Genomic DNA, 25,404 nt, shown 5'->3' on the forward strand with positions numbered 1-25,404 from the left:
CTACAGAAGACAAACTTGTGTGAAAGTAAATTAATGAAATAAAAATGTACATGTTTGTTATATTCTTCAAACATCTACTGTCTTTAAGTATAGATCAGTTACTGCTGTGTAGAACAGAATGCTTTGATTATATTGTTCTTTTACATGTTGAATCTATATGTGAACTTCTTTGGGCAGTTTTGGTTTGCTATATTTAGTTCAGTTTTGCCACATTCACTGAAGTATAATCTCATTTCAGCTGTGCATTGTGTATCAGAGTCCTTGTTAATTGCTTCATTATATGTATTTATCCAGACTCTCAATAGCTTCCTCTTTAGAGTATTTTCTCCATTCATCTGGAATCTTGCCATGCTCCTGGTAGGTTTTTCCATAGTGCTTTTCCAGATCTTCCTGGAATCTGCACACAAACCACTTCCAGTACGGCAGCTCAGAGAGATCCGGGGTGATACTCCATTGAGCATATTCATGGCCTCCTTTTCTGTATTCCTTCCAGAGGACTGTGTCATCTGAGCTATTTGGACAGAAAGATCGATCACTGGCTACTGCTGATGTGCAGATGTTGATAGCTAGGTTTGTTGTTCCTCTGTAACTCCACCCATTCAGTCCAAGATTACGATGGAAAGGAACACTGTGATCTCCAGGATGGTCTTCTATTGTGTTGGTGCAGATGGCTTTACAGAAAGGACACTGAACCCAACAGCAGTCACAGAAGTGATCGATCAGAAGCTTATCTGGTCTGAACATGTAGTACAGCTTTACTGGAAAAGTTTCTGTGCTGAATGTACTGTGTATGTCAGACATTATAGAAGGAAGTTCTTTCATTATCACATCTTCTAGGAAGCTGACTTCAACATCATCATGATTAACTCCAGTGAGGTCATTTAGAGAGAATACCAGCACATCAGAGAGCTGGAGTGCAAAATTAATCAACCATATATCAGCACCTGTATTAAAAAGTTTGGTGGATTCATGTGCTGCGTTTGTGATCTTCTGCTCCAGCTGTTTAATGCTGTTTTCCATCTTGGGTACAACACTGTCTTCAAATCGGTCAGTGATGTACTGACTGACTTCATCTCTGATGAAATTCTTGAAGTATTCTTTGGGATTGTTAATGTAGGTCATGTATGCATCAAAATCTTCCTCTTCTGCCAGTCTCTTTAGGATGTGTTTCCAGGTTTGATCGGTTCCCATTTAATGATTCACAGTTTGTCCTCATTTCATCTGCTAAAGCTCTGGCAGTTTTTTTGTAGACATTCTGCTGAATGGGCTCATTCAGTTTATTACAAACAAATTCACCAAAAACAGCAGTTGATGTTGTTCCTTGACAGTATTTCTGGAAAATTCTGATGTACTCTTGACTTTTCCTTTCAAAATAGAGAACAGGATCATTGGCTTCCCTGAACATTTTGTATTGATCAGTGAATGTCTTGTTTGCTCTGTGACATAAGCAAAACACCAGATCCACAAAGAATTCACCCTTGAACACATATTTTACATTTGGCCCTTCCTCATGCTGCATTAATCTTGCCTTTATGTAATATACGAGTTGTTGAATGCAGCTGTTGTTGTAGCCCATCTTTGCAATGTTATACGACTGAATCATTTCTTCTGTGCGTTCAGTGATGTCTGTGATTAAGGATCTTATCTGGGCTTCCTCCTCCTTATATAAAACACGACCAATCATCTCTTTACCTCGTTTGTACACATTTTTTAAAGCTCCTGTAATTCCGCTGGATTTCTTCAACTGTACATATTTTGAATAGCTTGGCAAAGAGATCATATCTTTGTACTTACTGCTCTCTTTCATACGGTCTGAAGGGAGACTTGCATATGTCTCATTGAAGAGCTTTGTCGTATCCTTTAATATGTCAATATCTTTGACTAAAGGAGTGTCTCTGATGATCTCAGCTGTGTGTTGTTTCCAAAAGGATTCAAATTCTTTCCTCATGACATTTGCATCATTTGCTTGATCTTTGAATTTTAGTGCAAGTTCTTTGCTCTTTTCAAAGAGTGTGTTTTCATGATGTGTCCTCTCAGCATCCATCTTTTTCTTCAGGTGACGCTACTGAAGAACCCCATTTAATTTCCTCTTTGTTTCTCTCACAATGTTCTCTTGAAGCTGTTTGATTTTTATCTCAAATGAAGCTTTCCACTGATTCAGTAAACCTGCATCTCTGTCTTTCTTAAAGAAATCAGACATTGCCTTTTCCACTTCTTCACTTTTTGTATTCAGTTCTCTTTCAAGAAGAAAATCTTCAATGTCATGAATTGCTTCATTTTCTATTTTGTTGTGAAACTTGTTTTCAATCTCCAGCATGGCACTGCGAAGGCTCCAGGTCCACTTGCTGTATTCAGTCTCTAGTTCCTTGTATGTTGCAATTTCCAGGGAATTTTTGAAGCTGAACACAAATTGTTCATTAAGCAAAGCTTCCCAGGGATCTCGAATGCGGTCTCTTAGGTGTTTCAGCATTATGCCATCTGATTTTGAAGCATGTGCTAGAATAGTTTCCTTCAGTTCTTGAATGTTCTCGCAATAGTTTGGGTTTGGTGGTGCCATGGGTGGGCTGCCCTCCCAGAGCTGAGCAAAATACTTCACATCATTCTGTACATCAAACGCAATCACATCACTGAATTCTTCTGCATCACAGACTTCCTCTTTAGCAGCGATTTTGGTCATTTCATCCAGTTTCTCCTGCAGTTGTCTCCTTCCCTCCATGTTTTTCTCTCCAGCTGTAATATCTGAGACATTCTGATGTACAAACATGCAACTGGGACTCAGTCTGACGTTCTTCATCCTCATGAAGGCCTGAACAACAATCTGAAGAATGTCTTGCATCTCAGATGGGTTTTCTCCAAAGATGTTGATCAGGGTCATATTTCCAAGACCAACAACAAATGTGGCCATTTCATTGTCACGATGTGTTGTTGATCTTCCAGCCAGTTCTGGGGCACGAAGTCCTTCAGTATCAACAACCAGAATGTAGTCAAAGTTCATTTGATCTTTCATCTCTTCTGACACTTTGACCAGCTGCATGAAAGCTCCTCTGGTGCATCTGCCAGCACTGACGGCAAACTGCAATCCAAACATGGCATTCAACATGGTGGATTTCCCAGAGCTCCGAATCCCTAAAACGGACAGCACAAAGATTCTGGTCTGGTCTCCCAGTTTCTTAACAAGTTCATCTAGAACAGCAGTGACCCAGGTGAGAGGAACATGAGCAGCATCTCCATCCATCAGCTCCATTGGAAATCCAGAGATCATCATGTCTGCTGCAAGACTAAGGAGAGAACAGAAGTCAAACGGCAGGCCTTCCTTGTTCTTCTTCACAGATGACCACGATTCATAGATCTGACCAAACTCTCTCATGATGTGCTCCAATCCAAAACTTGTTCTATTGATTTGCTCTGAAATGTTTTCCAGGTTTGTTTGTTCAGGCTTCAGTTGATCTAGATTGTTAGGATTTTTTTTCAGTACTGAGACTTCATGCCATTTCTTGTCATATTCCTTATGAAGTCCACAGAGCTTCTCTGAAGTGAAATCATCCAACAGGTTTATCATCCATCTGAGGAAATATTTTTTTTCATTGTCACTCAGTGATTTTATTGTTTCAATAAATGTCATCATAAAATATTTTAATCCTTGTTCCATCTGCTTTTCTCTTATTTCTCTCATATTCTTCAGTTTGGTACTTTTATCTTCCTCTAGATTTTCTCCTTCTAGATGATGCAGCTCTGTGTTGATTTTACACCAGTCATGCCACAGTTTCCCCTGACAGGGCAGGCTTGTTTCTTTCACTGTTGATGGAGCCTTTCCTCTCAGTAATCCCATGATCTGAACCGCTGCCTCTTTCCCTTTCCGGCACTCTGGATTAGAGCCCTGCGCGGGACTGTTTTCTTCATCCCGCTCCCGCCCGCACCCGCCGATTTTCTGACCATTACCGCCCGCTCCCGCAACGTATGTGTTACACTCCCGCCCGCTCCCGCAATATGTATGTCCACTCCCGCCCGCACCCGCAAAACTCTGAGAATTTATTCCCGCACAATAATAGAGATGCATTGATTTTGTGTCTTCTCCCGTCCCGCAGGGAAAAAAAACACGTATTTGTATTGATATTATTAAAGCGATTCATGGGGTTGTTTGTTTCGTTTCCCTGGCCTGCATGTAAAAAAAAAAAAAGACAAATACATTCAAATATAATTTCGTTTTTATCAAAAACTTTGCACATAAAAATAGACTGCTTTGCAAAACAGAAAAACAGATTGAGAAACAAAAAACAGATCCCAATTCGTCGGTCAGTTCCGACGTACGTCGAACGTGACCGACTGAAAGGAAACCTGAGAAAACATGCTTCAACAGAACGTAATGTGAACACAAAATAGCAAACGGACATTTAGAAACAATCCATTTCCACTCACTAAACTTCTATGTATTGTTTGTCAAAAACACCAAACAGTCAACTTGACCTGCAGGGAGTGCTGAGCGTTTTTGGTGAGGTATGATCAAGTAGTTATGTATTTGCCAGCTGCGCAATATGTGGATACATATAACGTTATACCGCATGATTTTGCCTACCAAAATTGAGAAACTTCTCCAAATGTCAGACTTTCCTTGCTTAGCTTTTGAGCTGTAAATACCTCGTTTGAGGTTCTTTTCTACATCATCTATTGACATCTTCTCCATCATGTCGTTAGGCAACCTCCCTATCCCGCCGATTCCCGCTGTGTTTTTTTTAGCCGCCCATTCCCGCCCGCAGCAAAATTCAAACCGCCCGCTCCCGCGAGATTTGCGTTGGGTCCCGCGGGACCCGGCGGGACTCAATCCCAATGCAGCCCTCTACTCTGGATCCTCCTCATCTACTCTGATTCCTGTGTGTTTGGCCACATCTTCAAGTTTGAAGGTCATTTTCTGCTCAGTCAAACTCACATTGATCATCTCCTTTATCTGATTAGATAAATTAGACTGGTTTTTGTTCAAAAGACCAACTATGAATTTTCCATTCGGCAGTTCAGTTTCTTCACAGTCATTGTCAGTGAGCAGACAAATGAGAGGTTGAGGAGATTTGAAAAGTGATCTCACCAAACCCTTGTAGTGGTTCTTCTGTCCAAAATCAGGTAAGAAGAGGACGTTCACAGAAGACATACTGGTCAGAATCTCATATTGTTTCTCATTGGCTGCTGCATCACCATGAAGATTACAGAAAGCAACGGAGTCATCATATGCATCAGTCATTTTTCCAGAAGGGCAGTACCAGGCGATCTCCACCACTCCATCCATCAGGATTCTGGTTCTGCTGCTCCCTGAGCAGTTCCTGTGGAAGAATGTGCTGTGTTTCTCATTGATGAGGCTGTTCATCAGCTGAGACTTGGATGAAGACACTGAGCCAAACCTGAAGAAAGCCACCATTGGAGTCTCAGCCTTGTAGACCGCCTGAGTTTGACTGATGATCTCATTGTTGGAGTCTGTCTTCTTCCAGCTCTTGTTGATTTGTCTAAATGTCCAGAGAGGAAACTCAATCTCTTGAGTGAATGGATCAGGAACAAGAAGAGGCATTGAATACTGACACTGTGAGAGTTTAGTCACCATCAGCTGCTTCAGGAAACCATCAGCACAATGAAACATGGCCATCTGAACATCCATTGGGTGAATATCAGGGGTTGCACTGTCTTTATCTTCTTTCTTTCTGTGTTTTATGGCTGTGTATCTTGCTCTGTAGTCCATGTTCATCAGCTTTTGTAGGAATGAGTTTACCAGTTCATTCTCTTCCCGTGGTGTCTGAGACTGAAATGATGACTTGGTGATTTCAAGAATGTCTGCTCTTTTAATTTTATCTTGACATCTTTTTGTCAATTCTAGTCTATCATAGAGTTCAAGCTGTTTGATGTTTTTTTTGTCCAACCTTTGGGTTTTGACCAGTCTCATCTTTCTGTAAATACATGAACACAATAATATATAAAATTATTTTTTTATACAATAGCAGAGATAATACTCTGAAAAACAGATTAGGAAAAAATATATATTATAATGAAGTACTACAGTAATTAATTTTCAAGATAAGAAGCATTTTGAGATTATAGGGCCTGTTTACACAAGGGCTTAAAAATAAATGTTAAAAAAATCAAATCGGTTCACTCCAAGCACTCCAAGTTTCTGTTCTGTGTTCCTTCTGTAACATTACAGTTCCGAAAATGGTTTGATTCTGAAAAAATACAGGTTAATAACGTTATTTTTGTGAACTTTTATTTTTACTATACTGCATACCAGAACTTGAACTTTACACTAAGTGATGTTTTATTAACAAATTTTGGGAGAAGCACGTTCAGATAATTAAACCTAATTAAACATGTGTGGAGCACATTAACCCTTTAACTGTCACCCCCCTTTTTGAGAATACACATGAAAATGCACTATCCAAACTTAAAGGGCTGTAATTCAAGAATGCTTTGGAATATAGACCATTTACATTACATTTACATTTAGTCATTTAGCAGACGCTTTTATCCAAAGCGACTTACAAATGAGAGCAATAGAAGCAACTACAACAGTCAGAGGCTACAGTATGCAAGTGCTGTAACAAGTCTCAGTTAATCTAACACAGAACACACAGGATTTTTTTTTTTTTTTTTTTTAAATAAATTAGGCAGACAGAAAAATGAATAGAATGTTAAGTGCTATTCTTGATTGGTCAGGTGCTGCTGGAAGAGATGCGTCTTTAGATGTTTTTTGAAAATGGCTACAGACTCGGCTGCTCGAATTGAGATAGGCAGGTCATTCCACCAGGTGGGGGCAGTCCAGGAAAAGGTCCGTGACAGTGATTTCATGCCTCTCTGGTATGGCACCACAAGGCGTCGTTCACTGGTAGAACGCAAACTCCTGGAGGGTGTGTATGTCTGAACAAGCGAGTTAAGGTAAATTGGTGCAGAGCCAGTGGTTGCTTTGAAGGCGAGCACCAGTGCCTTGAATTTGATGCGAGCGGCTATTGGTAGCCAGTGGAGTCTGATGAAGAGAGGCGTGACGTGCGCTCTCTTCGGCTCGTAGACCAAAGTTTGGTCTCGTTTTAAAGACGACATTCTGCAGATTATTGCTGAAGTGAAAGCAATTCAAAATATGAAAGTATGAAATAGTTATGGAAGTTTAAATTTACTGTAAATGAAAAATACTGTACTAAATATTTTTTATTTCATATAAAATATATATTTTACAAAAAAGAATTTACTATAAAATTACTATAAAATCAAAGCCATATGTCTAACCAATTTGTGTTCCAAATTTGAAGTTGATATCACAAAAATTGAAGTCCCCATGAGATTTTGTTTAGGGTGCTGTACCAAAAATAGCCACCGGGTGTCATTCAAATTCCATTTATTGTTGTTTTGATGCATTTTCCTGTAAATTTCTGTCCAAATATTACTTCCATCACAAAACAGTCACCAAATATGGACCCTTGAGACTCAGACCTTTCCGGCAATATGTGTTTTGTCAAGATTGGAAAAGATTTTGAATATACAGTAGTTAAAATAATTATTGTAATATGAAACATGACACTGCCCACTAGGGGAGGAGCCCGCTAGAATAATTTAGAGTAACGTTTCTATGGTAACAAAATGTCCGATTTCAAAACGGTTTTCACAGGATGAATTTTGAGTTTGTAAGCTTTCAAACGATACCTAATTTATGATAAACCTAATTAAACAAAAGGGGAGCACCCTCAGATAATTAAACCTAATTAAACACGTGTGGAGCAAATTAAACTAATCGATTTAATCAACGATAAGAGGTGTATATATACAGCAGATTTACCTTCTTTCGTTGACCGTTTTATTTTAGCATCCCTCCACCACCCCATCTCCTCACTTTGATTATAATAAACTCTTATTAGACGTCAACACAATCCATAGTAAAATACAGTCTAGTTCTAGTCTATCTCTATCACGGGGGGATACTCTGGGTTCAGGCAAAATTCCGAGCCCAGAGCCCTCCCCCGGAAAGCACGCCAAATACGCATAATCTTTACTCTATTTAATTTGATGTAAGTGTGAACTCGTGAAATAACTTTAGCTTGTGGCTAAACTAAAGATCCTAAAAAAACTCATACAGCAGGTCCACCTGCCTCAATCGTGAGTGAAGTCCTGCACGCATTTTGGAGACCATCTCTGCTTTTTTTGAGTGCAAGTGTAAATAAAGATCTGGTTCTTTCAATAAGTAGGCATACAGAATTTTCATCCATGAAGTCTTATGTATTTGAGGAGCCGAGAAGAGTGTCAGTTTGGTATTTTCCCTTTAATCAAAGCCAATACAGCTTGACCATAGCACATTTGGCCAGATGTATTAAACAACAGCCACCCGCATAGCTACAATACAATTTTTTACCTGCAAGTTGATGAAGTAGTAATGCTGAACTTACTACCTCAGATGCGGGCGTTAATGTCTGACAAAGCACAAATCTCTGACACTTGTTGGCGAAAAAAAAAAGTAAATACATTTGAGCTTAATTTTGGGAAAATGTTAATGTCACACACAAGTGCTACAATAATAACTTTGACAACATGGTGTTTATTTTATTCCTAAATAGCGGTCCTACACTAACCTTCAATTTTCGCTGGTTTCAGAACTCACTACTCTGGCCATTCATTTTCATAATACTTTAAGGGTTGGTGGCATATCATCAGAAAAACTCCTAAGATCCAAAAGCTAATGCCAGCAACTTACCTATGATGACTTGACAGCTGAGCAAGAACATTTCACTCATGTTGGATGCATCAACGTGACATTTGCATTGGCCGTACTATTTGAATTCAAGATTGGTTGACTGCCAAATAAATAAATTACACAAAATTATAAAATAATGTTGTTAACCAGTTAATGGTCATTTTAAATAAGCATTTCAGTTCAGAACGATTAAACGTTATTTCGTTTTCCATTATGTTCCTATAAAATTGAGTTTGTTTCCTTAAACTGGTTCTGAGCCCTGGTTTACACTTTCCCTTTCGAGAGTGGTCACTTCAACATTGCGTCAGCTTGACACTGCGGGAACTCCTCCTCTCCTCCCCTTCTCCACTTTTCTGAAAACCTATAGGATAATGCCAATAAAACTACCTGCCTATTATCACGAAGTATGTGAATGCATGCAATTATACTGATAAGCCTGCATGCTGGCAGTATAAAATACCAAGAAGCAACAACTGCACAATCTGAACATTTTAAGAACAATTTAAGAATCTGTTTAAAACTAAGGGAGGTACATTGTATTTAGCTTTTAAGGTAAAGATGATGACTTTGGTCTGTTATGCAAATTTTGCAGCAGGATATTTCTGCCAGTTCCTGTTCTCTGCATTGTAAATCAAATGAGCCAAATTACTGAGATTCTCACCTTTTGACTTTAATAGCTCTTGGAGCCCATGTAATCGTTATACTGATTGGAATAGGATTGGAGTCTGGGGCAGGTCTCCTTACCTGGATAATTAATTTGCATGCTTTGTTTAAGGTCATCATCCATTTGCTGTACAATGTGGATAAATTGAGGTGAGATGGTGGTCCAGTGGGTTAAACCATTGAACTAACACACAGAAGGTTGCTGGTTCGATCCCAGCGGTGACCTTGAGCAAGGCGCTTTACTCCATGTTGCTCCAGGGGGATTGTCCCTGTAATAAGGGCACTGTAAGCCGATAAAAGCGTCTGCCAAATGCATAAATGTAAATAAATTACAGTGTTTCATACTGTTTGAGTTAGACTTGGATGACTACAGCTATCGCACCCCTATCTGCACCCCAATCAGTGCGCATCCATGCTCCCACTCAGTCTCTCTTCTCCCATGTGGATGGTGCAGAAGCCCACGGTTACTTGCACATGCACACTTCGCCCATGCTCGGAGCGGACCTCAGCCTGTTGTCCAGACTGACCGCCCACCTCGCCCACAAAGCGTACACTCCCGCCAGCGAAGAGGCATACAAGCTACATGCAATGGCATATTCCAGGTGGAGCTCCAGCAGTCCATGGACAGAAGAAACTTCTCTCTTCACAGTATCTGATGGCTTCATTCAAGGCTCACATTAAATATTTGTGCTATATTTCCAAACATTTTATCGTACCAATCTTTTTTTTCTTTCTTTTTTTTTATCCTAAATTGTAGCATTCAGGACAAATAAGCTGCCCTGTGTCCAAACCCATGGGCTTTGTCACATAAAGGCAGTAACATGCAGTCCTGTCAGACAAGCTTTCCCACTTCGCCGTGATCTTCTGATTAATATTTCCTAATTTAGTAATATGCCTATTATTCCTGATAATAGTAAGCAGTAATTTTAAATTGTCTCATAACTCTACATTTTACAAATATTTGGGAGGCAAAAGATATGATATAATTTGCAATATACCCCACATTATGTATTGAAACGACTTGAGGGCGGACTTTTTTTTTTTTTGCGATACAACAAAACTTATGCAAGGCATGGACTCCACTAGACCCCTGAAGGTGTGCTGTGGTATCTGGCACCAAGATGTTAGCAGCAGATCCTTTAAGTTCTGTAAGTTGCGAGGTGGGGCCTCCATGAATCTGACTTGTTTGTTCAGCACATCCAACAGATGCTCGATTGGATTGAGATCTAGGGAATTTGGAGGCCAAGTCAACACCTCAAGCTCGTTGTTGTGCTCCTCAAACCATTCCTGAAGCATTTGTGCTTTGTGGCGGCGCATTATCTGCTGAAAGAGCCACAGCCACCAGGGAATACCGTTTCCATGAAAGGGTGTACATGGTCTGCAACAATGCTTAGGTAGGTGGTACGTGTCAGAGTAACATCCACATTAGGGATGGTAAGATTCACAGATTCGCATCGGTGCATCGGCATAAAAGTTAACAATGCGATGCATCAATTTAAAAAACTGTGCATCGGATACAAGTTGGCATTTGTATCGTTGGTAACATACTTGCATTGGTAAAAACGTCTCGGTTACGTATGGTAACCCTCGTTCCCTGAAGGAGGGAACAGAGACTTACGTTGGACGTCACCGAAGAATTGGGATCACTTCTGGGAGCCCCTATCAGCTTTGAGCTATATAGAACCGGCCAATGAACATTGACATGCAAGATTTGCATCTCGCGCTCCACCCCGCTCTACGGGTATAAACAGGAAGCGAGAGCAATGGTACAGGGAAATTCACGCAGGGAGAGTCAAAAAGCTGCTGTTCCGCAAGACCCATTCAGCTGACTTATTGGATAACGCTGGGAAAGCGTGCCCGAAGGCAGCTGTGGAAGCCACATCATGCCCGGAGGAAGTTACCATGTGCAGAAAACACGTATGGGCTGGCCATGGGCAGCACAACATACGGAAGTCCCAGGGGTGGCCCCGGCAATTTAGAGGCGGGGGACAACACCTTACTGAGACGGCAGAGGAAACTTTGCCAAGGGAAAGACACGGGCTCGCCGTAGGGAGCTGTACCGTGGAAGATACACACATGGGACCGCCGTGGGGGTCACAACATATGGAACCCAGTCGGACACCCGTTCCACCAATGCATACAAGTGTTAGACCTGGCGTCGGATGCTCCGCCATATCTGACTGCCACGGGTAACGGAGGACTCAACAGGGTTCGCCGTACTGGGGAACTTAACTGGAGTGGTTAGCGCACGCCACCGGGCCTTAGGGAGGGGAATGGCGCAGCAAGCCGACACAAGAACGGGCACTTCGGTGTTACTGACTATGGGAAGTGAGCACACAGGAAGATACCGGCTCTACACGGAGGCTATAGAATCTAGCGAACGTGTTAGGTGTCGTCCAGCCCGCAGCTCTGCAAATATCTGTCAGCGAGGCGCCACGAGCCAGCGCCCAGGAAGAAGCGACACCCCTGGTGGAGTGAGCTCTTAACCTGAGCGGGCAGGGCACGTCTTGGGATTCATATGCCAAGACGATGGCATCCACTATCCAGTGGGCCATCCTCTGCTTGGAGACAGCCTTTCCCTTCTGCTGTCCTTCGTAACAGACGAAGAGCTGCTCTGAGGTCCTGATGCTTTGCGTTCTGTCCACGTAAGTCCGGAGAGCACGGACGGGACAGAGAAAAGCTAGGGCTGGGTCTGCCTCCTCCGAAGGCAGCGCTTGCAGGCTCACCACTTGGTCCCAGAAGGGAGTAGTGGGAATCTTGGGCACATATCCAGGCCGGGGTCTCATGATCACATCAGAGTTACCAGGCCCAAATTCCAGGCACGATTCGTCGACCGAAAATGCCTGCAGGTCCCCTATCCTCTTGATGGAGGCCAATGCAGTCAGGAGTACTGTCTTCAGAGACAGTATTTTAAGCTCAGCTGACTGCAAAGGCTCAAAGGGCACTCTCTGCAGTGCGGTAAGCACCAGAGACAAGTCCCAAGAGGGTACAGAGGGAGGGCGAGGCGGATTTAGTCTCCTCACCCCCTCAGGAACCTGACGATCAGATTGCGCTTGCCTAAGGACTTTCCATCTACTAGATCATGATGGGCAGTGATAGCGGCAACATAGACTTTGAGGGTGGAGGGAGACAGCCTTCGCTTCAGCCCATCTTGTAGAAAGGAAAGCACAGAACTGATCGAACACTTTCGAGGGTCTTCTCGGCGAGAAGAGCACCAATCGACGAACAGGTTCCACTTCAACACATAGAGGCGCCTCGTAGAGGGGGCTCTAGCGGAAGTGATGGTGTCAACTACCGCTTATGGTAGGTCAACTAGAACCTCCTCGTCCCGTCCAGGGACCAGACATGGACTTTCCAGAGGTCCGGACGCAGGTGCCATAGGGTGCCCCGTCTCTGAGTCAGGTCAGGAGGTCCCTCCTCAGAGGAATGGGCCAAGGAGGTGCTGTCACGAGGAGCACTAGTTCCGGGAAACAAGACCGGTTGGGCCAATACGGAGCGACCAACAGGACTTGCTCCTCGTCCTCCCTGACTTTGCACAGTGTCTGTGCGAGAAGGCTCACTGGGGGAAACGCATACTTGTGTAGGCCCCGGGGCCAGCTGTGTGCCAGGGCATCTGAGCCGAGGGTCCACTCGGTCAGGGAATAGAACCACTGGCAATGGGTCGTGTCCGGGGCGGCAAACAGGTCTACCTGTGCGGACCCGAAGCGACTCCAAATCAGCTGGACCGCCTGGGGATGGAGTCTCCACTCTCCCGGGAGCACTGGCTGTCGTGAGAGCTCGTCGGCTGCACGATTGAGCAGGCCCCGAATGTGAATGGCACGAAGCGACCTCAGATGCTTCTGACTCCATAAGAGGAGATGGCGGGCGAGTTGTGACATGCGACGGGAGCGTAGACCACCCTGTTTGTTGATGTACGCAACGGTCTTAGTGTTGTCCGTACAGACCAGAACGTGCTTGCCTCTGAGCGGCACTTTGAAGCGGCTGAGTGCAAGACGAACTGCTAACAACTCGAGGCAATTGATTTGCCATTGCAGTTGAGGCCCCGTCCACAGACCCGAAACTGCAAGCCCGTTGTACGTGGCACCCCAGCTGGTGGCCCATCTCGGGACTCGTCATGTAGCCAGCGTTGAAGCGGTCTCATATCAAGCAATCCCAACGACGTTACTGCGGCTGCGGATGCCATATGCCCCAGGAGCCTCTGAAAGTGTTTCAGTGGTGCCGCTGTCCTGCCTTTGAACGAATTCAAGCAGTTCAACACTGACTGGAGTCACTCCTCGGTGAGGCACGCTGTCATGGCGACCGAGTCTATCTCCATACAGAAAAAAGAGATCCTCTGTGTGGGACAGAGTTTGACCCGAAGCCCCAACTGGCTGAGGTGACTGAGCACCATGTCCCTGTGTTCGCACAACTGCCCCCGCGACTGGTCAAGGATCAGCCAGTCGTCGAGATAGTTGAGAATGCGAACACCACGCTCTCTCATGGGAGCAATGGGAGTAAGACGCGGGGCGACAGGGACAGGCCGAAGGGTAAGACACGGTACTGATATGCCCGTCCCTTGAACGCAAAGTGCAGAAAGGGCCTGTGTCGAGGGAGAACCGAGACATGAAAGTACACGTCCTTCAGGTCGATCGCTGCAAACCAATCTTGGGGACAGATGCACCTGAAGATGCGTTTCTGCGTTAGCATTCTGAACGGCAGCCTGTGAAGGGACCGGTTCAAGAATCGCAGATCCAAGATCGGCCGTAACCCGCCACCTTTCTTGGGTACAATGAAGTACGGGCTGTAGAACCCGGACCTCATATCGGCTGGAGGGACCGGCTCTATCGCGTCCTTCGCTAATAGGACTGCGTTTTCCGCCCGGAGCACGGGGGCGTTCTCCTTCACTACTGTCGTGAAGTGAACGCCCCTGAACTTGGGGGGATGCTGGGCGAACTGAATCGCAGTTTCCGAGACGGGCTGGGAAGCGCTAGCCAGGCTCCCAGACACCGCGCAAGGGGGATCAACGACACCACAGACGTACCCGCAGCGGGGCAGCGAAGCGGCATGCAGGGATCCGACTCTGACGGCATGGGAGCAGCCCTAAGTGGGATCTGAGTGTGCTGTGCAACACTTACCTGCTTCCGCTGAGGGGGTGTGCGAGTGTGGGAAGGCCGCTTGAGTGCGTCCCCACAGCCAGCGCCCCCTGCTGGCGAAGGGAGAGGCGCCTGAGGATGGCGAAGCATGGGAGCGTCGACCACCGCCAAGCGCACTCTCTTGGCACCCAGAGATATCGAAAACTGCTTTTTTATTTAAGTTTTGGGTACCGGCGGAACAGAAATCAAACGAGAACAAAAGATTTTTCCCCGGCCCTCCTCCGGGGGAAGGAGTGGTGCTGCAGCCAACTCCGGGAGAGCAGTTTCCTCCATCTCTGGGCGGCCCATCTCAGTGTCTCTTCTGACGGCGCTTGCCACCTGGCTCGGCAGCGGCCTGAGCGGGCTGGACGTCCTTCCCACGGCCGGCCCCACGCCATTGGCTGGGTGTAGGCTGCTGTGGTGCCTTGGCGGGGGCGGACGCGGCGGCGGACGTCCTCGGCGACGAGCAGGCGGAGGCTGAGCCGCCGGCGGCGGGGTGGAGGCAGCAGCGGGTAGCCGGGGCAAGATGTGCTTGATGGCCTCCGTCTGCTTCTGGGAGGCCGAGAACTGCTGGGCAAAGCTCTCGACCGCGTCGCCGAACAACCCGGCGTCATATTTTTAAAACATTAATAACTTGCATCCTAATATTTTAGTGATACTTACATAAGCACACACAAGTGAATATTAATGAATGCGAGCAAATATCATTTAACCCAAGAAAAGTTTAAAACAGTGCTAAAAGGCAAACTTATTTTTCCTTATATGTACAGTAGGATATATACATATGAATTGATACTGAATGAAGATCAAAATCAATATTTGTGCCAATCAACCAATTACTATGGTAATTGCATGGTTTATACAGGTAAGTTAATCGCCATTCTTATATGCGCTGATACACACACAGAAACGGTGTGCGCAAGCCCCGAACCGAAGCCAGATAACTTTCACTTCCGTCCTCATTAAGTTTGTCAATTAAATGTGTTTAAAGGCTTGCCAGTTTGAACATTAAAGCGATTGTGCACTATACAAGAACAACAATACGTAAAACTTCTCCATTCAGTGCTCGTGAGCTTTTTTCTGTGACACCTGGCCAAGTTGTGTCGTGTCTCTGACAACGTGCACGCCCTGTAAGTCAGATCACTTTCACTTGCGTCCTCACAAAACTTTGTCATTTGTATGTGTTTTAAGGCCTGCCAGTTTCAACATTGAAGCAATTTTAGACCATGTATTATGTTGAACTAATGCCTGATATATTGTGACACACGAACACTCATACAGACAATAGCTCGCACATCACGTGAAGATCGCATGCAGAGAGGAGCGCAGAAACTCATTATCAACGCCGTCCTGTAATTTAGTAGCTTAAAGTAGCTTAGAAATAATTTATCTGCCCCATAGACAATAACTGCTGAAAGTGAACCGTTTCCTTCATGTATTTTAAAATCTCAAAGAAATGCACTTTCATTAGAAAAAAATATCCCACCTTTAATGGTGGAAAATATTTACAGAACAAACTTTATCAGTGAACTATGAGGGCAAAAAAAGGAAAGCAAAAAAAGAGCAAAAATAGTTGTTCATCAATCGTAATCGAGGTAAAATGTTCAATTAATCAAGATTTTTTTTGTTGATCAAATCGTTACAGCCCTAGTTTGTAGTTACTTCTAAGGTAGACAAATCTATGCTATAATGCTATGCGTGAGATGGTGGTCCAGTGGGTTAAACCAAGGAACTGATACGTAGAAGGTTGCTGGTTCGATCCCAGCGGTCACCACCAGTGAGTCCTTGAGCAAGGCACTTTATTCCATGTTGCTCAAGGGGGATTGTCCCTGTAATAAGGGCACTGTAAGTCGCTTTGGATAAAAGCGTCTGCCAAATGCATAAATATAAATATATAACGGTTGAGTTTCTACGCTACTTTAGTGATAAATCACAGGACAGCGTTGGCAATGAGTTTCTGCGTGCAATCTTCATGTGATGTGCAAGCTATTTTCTGTATGAGTGTTCGTGTGTCTCAATATATCAGGCATTAGTTCAACATAATACACATCTGAAAATCGTTCCAATGTTCAAACGTGCAGGCCTTAAAACATACAATTGAAAAAGTTTTGTGAGGACGCAAGTGAAAGTGATCAGGTTCCAGGGCACGCATGTTGTCAAAGACGCGACACAACTCAGCTCTGTGTCACAGAAAACAGCTCACGAGCACTGAACGGAGATGTTTGCCAAATTGTTGTTCTTGAATAGTGTAAAATCGCTTGAATGTTCAATCTGGCAAGCCCTTTAACACATTTAATTGACAAACTTCATGTGGACGCAAGTGATCGTGTAAAATTCTGTGCATCCAGATTGTATAAACAAAGATAACTGCTCCTGAATCTTTCCGTGTGCCTGCAAACTACACTTGATGTGAATGATGGGGTGGAGTCACGTGACTAAAACCAAGTAACCGACATGGGTTCTGAATTTAGGTTTCGATTACTTTTCGATTAATCGTCCAGCCCTAGGTGAGACTAAGTGATCTTACCAACGCTGATGCCGCTCACTCCTATTGCGGTCTTTCATCTTGAAATTAGCTGATGATATATACAATTCAGCTCATATCTTGCTTTCGATGATGTGAACGCCATTGAATTTGTACTTTGTGAGGGTATTGAAGATTGGATTTGTATCCATTTAGCCGAGACACATGTATGTGGCCAAGTGTAAATGGAACAGTTTTAAAAAATCAGATAACTATCCGATCAGAGAAAACGCATGAACTGACCCGGTGTAAAAAGGCCCATAGACAAAATTAAATTAATTTAGTATACATTATGTTTGAAGGTTGTAAATCTGTAGTATTGTACATGTACAGGATAAAATGAACTAAGGGCGTTTTCACACCTGAAAGTCTGCACCAAGGTCCGAACCGAAGTTCATGTTTTGATACATTTTATACATTCGGTTAGTTTCGGTTTGGTTTCACATTGCAATTATGCGAGCTTACTAAAGAACTTTACATGACACACTTGCGTCCACTCGTCATCATCTATGTGGGCGGCATCTGGACATTGATTGGTTTGTAAATGGACGTGCGTCTGACGTCAGCATCTTTGACAAGAATGAATGAACGGACGCATATGTTGCCACTAGTGAACAGTGCGCATTGCTTGACTATTTTTTATTCGTTACGTTTAAAAGTGGACATTTCAAGCTTTATATACACATATTTCTCATGTTTGTGAGACGGGTAGCTGCTGAGCTTCGGTTTGAGACGCGCTCCAGTTCATGTGCAAAGCATGTGATCGCTCCCGCGATTATTGTCTGCTATAGACTATTTGCTTCTTATTTAGTAAATCCAGGCAATTATCAGATTAAACGTTGATTAAAATTAAGATACAATTTATAGAAAACGAAATTGACATTAAAGAAAGGCTTTCTAAGCAAAATCTTTTCTGACCTTCTGTCTTATGACATTTTGCGCATCTTTTCACTTTTCATAATCAATGTAGCCTAGATTGAAAATAACATTACAATATTTAAACATAAACAGGAGCTTCCTGTAAATGGTCTGAAAGTCCGAACCATACAGAAATTGCTTTCACACTAGAAACGAACCGAACCTTTGTTCAGTTTGGTCCGGACCGAGACTACCTCTTTTCGTCGGACCAAATTTCGTCAGTTTGGTCCGGACCGTGGTCCAGGGGAGGTTTCACACCTGTAATTTTGATTCGGACCAAACTGAAAAGGCCGAAAAGCCGGACCAAACAAGGTAGGTGTGAAAACGCCCTAAGACTAAGGGCCCTATTTTAACGATCTAAGCGCATGGTCTAAAGTGCACGGCACAGGTGCACTTAGGGAGTGTTCAAATCCACTTTTGCTAGTTTAACGACGGGAAAGACAGCTGGTGTACCCAGTGCATGGTCCAAAAGGGTTGTACCTAGTCTCTTAATAAGTCATTAGTGTGTTGTGGGAGTAGCGTGCAATAAACCAATCAAGAGTCTCATCTCCCATTCCCTTTAAAAGCCATTTGCGCTCGCGCCATGGAGGATTCGCTATTTACATGGCAGAATTGGCAAGCAGAACGACTGACCGCTTCTCCAGAGAGGAATCCTTTTATTTTTAATATTTAAAAATGTGTGTATGCTGCTGTCTATCCCTGTGTGTGTAATAAGAGTGTACTCACACTGTGCACCCACCTGTAGGCGCAATTACTAACATATTAGTACTTTCAGTTGGTCAATGGCACAGTCGTTTTCAGTTCCTCAAAATAGCAACGCGCCAACAATGAGCCCATGGGCGAACAGATGAGCGCGAGTGCATTTGCCATTTAAAGAACGTGGAGCAGGACGTGGAAATGATAACTGCATCGGGCTGAAACTAGCAAAAAACACTTGCGTAGCGCCGCACTGTGACGGGTGTATGATAGGGCCCTAAGTCCTCTAAATGCTCCTGACCCTTGATTTAAATTGATCACTTACCTTTAGAGAAGAGGCTGTTTGGGTGCAGCACATTTTCATGTTCTCCATTTCTTTTCTTCTGTCTTCTTCATAGTCCACTGGTTTTAGTCTCATTAGTTCATCTTGCTTCTGTTGTTCTATTACTTTCATTTTGTTTTCATAAATCTTACATTGTTTTTCTCTTAGAGATTTCTCATTCTGGATTTCCTTTGTGAGTATCTCATGTTTTTTTATCATTTCCTCCTGACGTTTCTGCATTTGTTCCTCTTTTTCTTTTATCTCTTTTCTGTATCGTTCTTTTTCTTCACTAAATTCTTCCAATTTTCTACTCTTCTCTTTGTTGTGATTCTGTCTTTCTTCCTCCATCATCTTGTTGATCTGTTCTTTCTCTCTTTCTATTATTTGCTTTTCTCTCTTGATTTAATTTTTAATTTTTTCGTCACATTCATCCCTTATGTTTTGTTCTTTCTCCCTCCTTTTCCCGTCCTCCTCTTCCCTCCTCTGCCTTTCCTCTTGTAGCTTTGTCTCCAGTTTCTCTTGTTTTGTTTTGTATTGTTCTTCAATCTTTCTAAATTCTTCTTCTCCTCTTATCTTCTTCTCTGCATCATGATTCTTTCTTTCTGCCTTCAATTTCATCTTCAGTTTATCTTTCTCCTCTTCATGTTTGGCCTGGAGTTCTTCTTTCTCTCTGTTCAGTTGTTCCACTTTGTCTCTTAGCATCTTCATTTGTGCTTCTTGTTTTTCTCTTTCCATCTGCTTAAACTTTTTACATGAGTAGTAATCCCCTCCATTTGTGGTCACCTTGTCATTGATTTTCTGCAGTAATGTAGACACCTGCACACGGTCTCTAGTCTCATTATTATTGAACACATGGTATCTGTTTCCACACTGTTCAATGAGATTCATCAAAACAGATCCTGGTTTTCCCAGGAACTCTTCAATGGTCTTCCTCTTTATATCATCTCCTCTGGTGAAGAGCACCATAGTGTACATTAGGGAGTTTTCACCAAAAGTCTCTTGAATGATCTTGACTGTGTTTTCCTCCTCCTGAGTGAATCGTCCCACTGGTATCAGTAACAGAAACACATGTGGTCCTGGCAGAATCATTGAGATGCAGTCAGTTATTTCTCTCTGGATTTCTTCATGACTGTGTTTAATATCAAACAGTCCTGGAGTGTCAATCACAGTAATGTGTCTGCCATCAATCTCAGCCGTCTCTCTCTGACACTCTCTAGTAACTGACTCTTGAGACAGGTCTTCTTTAAATGCTTCTCTCCCTAAGATTGTGTTTCCTGATGCACTCTTCCCAACTCCAGTTTTTCCCAACAGGACGATCCTCACATCATCTGAATCCTCTCTTGAATCTGAAAAAGAGAAAACTGCTTGAGTCATGCTGGTAGTCTTTTAAAGTCTCATCATACAAGCATTTAAGAGCAATCTGTTTGAATGATCCCAAATACAAAAGAACAAACTAAAATAAAATAAATTGTAATTTTGACATGTTTGTGTGGCATGAAGAAAATGTATTTAACACATCATCCCTGACAATTTCCCTAAATTACTTCTCCAAACTATAATTTCTTTATGGCCTATTGAAACTGATCTTAAACTGATCTCTGTTTGGTTGAGATCTGATTTTTTCAGCTACTGTGTAGGGTTGTAAATCTTTGAGCTCCATAACTTAGATGGACCATAACCAAATTCTGCTTAAAGATTTTGCACAAAAGCCATAAAATCACTGCAGAAAAGATGAAAAAAGCAGTTTTGGTCTGAGCCACAGCCTCTCTTGGTCTTTTAGAGATTATGTGTGCAATGGTCTGACAGATTATATTCACTTTCCAGTTGTGAATGAGTAACTACTCTTCTGCCATTTTATCATTTAAAGTGGGTGTGAGACACATTTTCTGATCATTACCTTGTTGCTGAACCTGCGTCTCAAATGAGATTACTTTCTTCCTCATTTCTTCAAATTTCTCTATTTGTGCATCCAAAAATGTTTCTGTGGAGAAACAGATTCTACTATTTTCTGTCATCATCTTCTCCAGTTTATTCATCAACATGGACACTTGTGGGTTCGGCTCAAGGAAATTATGTCTTCCCCCAAAACGCTCGATGACAGACTTCACTGCTTCATTCAGTTTGGCTGTCTTGTGCTCTGATTTCTGGATGATGAGGACCATGATGTGTTTATTGATCTTGGAGCTGAATATTTTCTGGATCTCCTCTGTTTCTGTTTTGTCTTCATCAGTAAGTGGACCATCAAGAATAATAAGGAGGAAAACATGAACTCCAGGATCACAGAGGGACACACAGCGGCGAGCCTGACGCATCCCTTCCTCCTGTGAGAGTCGAGTCAGAGCTGGAAGCTCCACCACAGTGATCAGACGTCCAAGAACTTCCCCTTCCAGCTTCACACACTCTGAGCGGAGCTCCGATCTTCTGTCTCTCTGGTCCAGGATGAGCTTTGATATGGAGGCTTTTAATGTTCTGTCACTCCCACACAGAACCACATTCAGATTTGGCAAAGCGCAGACATCCTCTCCCACTGAGAAACAAACATGACATTAGTTTACTAGGTCAATTACATGAGTTACATAAAATTGTCATGTGATTTTTAGTTCCCTTTCAAGGGAACTCTCGTTGCATCCAATGACGCTATCATGAAGCACATGTCATGAAGCAAATGTGATATCAGTCCAATAGTGTGAGGGAACGTCAGAGGTAGGGATGAAACGATTACCGGTTTCACGATAAACCACGATAAAATTTAGTGACGGTTAGTAATATCGTATAAAATTTTATTATCATTAAAACCGCGTGTGATTATCACGGTTGTGAAAACTCACGGTAAATCTTGTCCAGTCAGCGTCAGTCTGGCGCACCGCTGTTTTCTGAATGAGGAGAAATGGCAGAAAGCAGTGACAGCACTCGGGGGATTGTTCTGCCTTCTAAAAGGACCCAATCTGAGGCGTGGTCATATTTTGGCTTTTACAAAAGTCCTGAGGGAAACTTAATCTAAGATGGTCACCCTGTCTGCAAACATGCCAGAAGAAAGTCGCTGTAATAGGGAAAACACTTCAAAACTACGAACGCAAGGCAAGTGGACTTTGACCTCAATACCAAACCTACGTCTGGGAAATAATAACGTGAAGCGAACGAACAAATTCAGACAAGACTAGGGTGACATTTAAGGGATAATAATCAGGGTTTGACATTAACCACCGCCATTTGCGAGTGTAACGTTATTTTGGCTGCACACTAGCCACTCTGGCTGTTGAACTTATAATAGTCTTCTCAAAAGCCATCTGTTATAATCGCGTTGCGCATTATAGGCACTTACACGTGCTTCTATTGAGTTTATGAATGCAATATCTCATAATCAGAGGCGTTCAGATTAGCGGAGTTTTGTTCAGAGCGCGCGCCGCTCTCACACGCTGAAATCTGCACTCAAAGCAGAGATAAACGTGTGCTGTACGCAGGAGATTCATTCATCATACAGTGGATGACTGTTTTTGTTCTATTTCAGCAGCGAAAATGGTTTAAAAAAAACACAGCAGAACCACAGCGCATCTGATATGACTGGCATAACGCAGGCGAATTTAGGGACCGTCTGTAAAGTTACATACAACATTGGTAACGTTATACACGTTTCAAACTTCAATAGCATTTGAAGAGAATGACAGTCATAAAAAGACTGTAAAGTGTTCATCTAGGTGTCAGGTATAATGCACACATTTTGATATTTAATAAAATAAACTGTCAAATCATATGGAAATATGGATATGCATTATTTCACTAGGATACTGTTTGGGCTCTAACACAAAATATGCTAGATTTAAATGTGTCTGATAGAACACTGATGAGAATATTGCTTGGGAATATATTTACAGTGATAATATTAGAGATTATATTTACGACAAATTATTATTATTTATGTGTTATGCGTTGCTATTGATGACGGCCATTAAGGAAGGAAATCCCACAGAAGCTTAAAAAAGTGCTTAGAGCTGCTTTAGTTATTTGTTGTTTGTTGAATTTCAAATATAAAACTTGTTGAAATGTTTTAAGTGTGTGCATCTGTTCTTTTTGAACACTTTCATTTCGTTTGAACAAAACCGTGATAATATTGATAACCGTTATAATTTGGGTCACTATAATCGTGATGTTAAATTTCCATACCGTTTCATCCCTAGTCAGAGGCGGATGACGTCATGAAGCAGGAAGTATAAAGCCTGCCAAAACAAAGCCTCGCTAGCTTCTGTTGTCTTCAGTAGCGCTTTGTGTGATCAGTGATTCAGTGTTTTTCTAGTTCAGTAAAGTAACTTTAAACTAAACACTATGGCGGATAAGCAGCAGTGTTCACCCTTGCCCTCGTTTCCTTACGTTTCCTGATAAGCAGGACGTTCATTCGAAAAGTAAGTTAGACGAACGTTATCTGCCGACTCGATCACAACCGCAATGCCGGGGTCTAATGTTTTTCCCTGATCTCCACACTGAGGTGTCGAGATCATGAGAGAAACCAGTTTCATAATGTGTGTACAGTGCACAAACATCAAACTATTCCACCATATTGAACTATAAAGAGCACGGTTATGGGTAGATGCCCAAAATAGAAGATAATTTAGCGAGCTATTTATCCCCTGATTCGGCATCTTCCCTAAAGGCCCCGGCATTACCCACTAAGCCAGTTCGCACAACATCCGCCTTAGTGGGTAAGACTTATTCAGCATCTGGTCAGGCTGCAGCGTGCTTACACACTATGTCGCTCCTGCAGGCCTACCAGGCTGAATTATTAAGTGACATTGATGAGGGTGGGGGAATTGGGCCCGAAGTAGAGTGTGAGCTACTTCGGGCCACAGATTTGTCTCTTAGGGCCACCAAGGAGACGGCCAAATCAATGGGCCGCTCTATGGCAGCCTTGGTGGCTACTGAGAGGCATCTTTGGTTGGACCTCAGTTCTATAAAGGAGAAATATAAACATTTTCGGCCCCACTTTATATTTGCTGGCCTTAACTACTATGTACTTACATCAAAAAAATAAGTACAATGTACTTACTGTGTTCAAATTATATTTCAAAACACCTTTGCTGATATTGAGGTGGGATACGGGTAGGGTTAGGGACTGGTGTGGTGGTGTAGGTAAGTTTAAGGGTAGGGTTAGGGACAGGTGTGGTGGTTTAGGTAAGTTTAAGAGTAGGGTTAGGGACAGGTGTGGTGGTGTAGGTAAGTTTAAGGGTAGGGTTGGGTGTTGGGAAGTGTCAACTGTGTAATTACAAATGTAACTACAGAAATTAATTACAGGTGTAATTACATGCAGGTATTTTTTTAAATGTAAGTACAATGTAAAAACATGTATGTACACAATAAGTGCATTGTATCAAATGATTAATTAAAATGTTAGTACATAGTAGTTAAGGCCACCTAATATAAAATGGGTCCAAATTTTCTGATGGACGCGCCCGTGTCTCCTTCTGACCTGTTTGGCAAACAGTTAATGCTGTTGTTGAAAGGTTCCAGGAGGCATCCAAACAAACTGTGTGGCTTCCTGTGCTCCCCCTCAGAAAGATTGGGGACACGGGAACTGCAATCTGCCGCAGCCTTCGAGGGGTAAGACAGATCTGCCGTCATTACTTCCAAGAAGCCTGGGGGGAAAAGGTGCTGACGGCCGAGGGGTCAGGATTATGGGGGCGTTCCTCCCCCCATAAGGAGGGAGGCTGTGTACACCTCACCACACGGTGCCTGTCTCCCTTCGGCGCCCTCTGGGGGTCGTTCTGCCAACCCCCCAACAAGGGGTCCCCAGCATCTTAGCAAAGAATGAGCAAGTTGGTGGTTGAGACTATCTCACTGGCTTATGAGTCGGTCGGACGGCCTTCTCCCTTGGCTGTCCGGTCTCAGTCTACTAGGAGTATGGCGGCCTCTATAGCCCTTATTTCAGGAGTGTTTCTGCAGGACGTTTGTGATGCGGCGGGTTGGTCCTCACCGCATACATTCGTTCGGTTCTACTCTTTGGACCTCGTTCTACTCTTTGGACTATGAGCAGAGATGGCACAGTTCAAATGCAATGAATGGAAATGTTAACACATTAATTTCTCTAGGTATTATATTGACCTCCCTGATACACACAAAGTTTCTCAAGGATTTTGATGATATGCAACATTGAATATTATGAATGATCATATAATTGTTGACTTACTATCTGGTCGGTCAAGAGATGGACTTTGCAGGCCTCTTTTAACTGCACATAAAATAACATGCAAATAAAAAATTATTTGACCAAATTCAATCAACTTTATTTATTAAAGAAATAATTCACACAAAACGAACTTTGTCAACAATTATCATCCCACCTCCCTTTCACCATATTATATTCTTTCTTTCGTAAAACACCAAAGTTGATTGGGGATAAACCTAGTGAAAAAAATGTATACTTAAGCACAATTTATTTGTATGTATAACTAAATGTATTTGTGACACACTATAA

General features: G+C 42.9%; 1 pseudogene across 1 annotated transcript; it reads right to left on the bottom strand.

Moving 5' to 3' along the window:
- Positions 1-276: 276 nt before the first annotated feature.
- LOC307117277 (interferon-induced very large GTPase 1-like) lies at positions 277-24,551 on the bottom strand (annotated as a pseudogene). Its single transcript has 5 exons — positions 24,458-24,551; positions 20,839-21,468; positions 19,429-20,287; positions 4,839-5,924; positions 277-3,887 (listed from the first exon to the last, which is right to left on the bottom strand). The product of its transcript is annotated as an interferon-induced very large GTPase 1-like (transcript).
- Positions 24,552-25,404: the final 853 nt, after the last annotated feature.

Source organism: Gobio gobio, assembly GCF_949357685.1.
Source record: "Gobio gobio genome assembly, chromosome: 21".
Lineage (NCBI taxonomy): Eukaryota > Metazoa > Chordata > Actinopteri > Cypriniformes > Gobionidae > Gobio > Gobio gobio.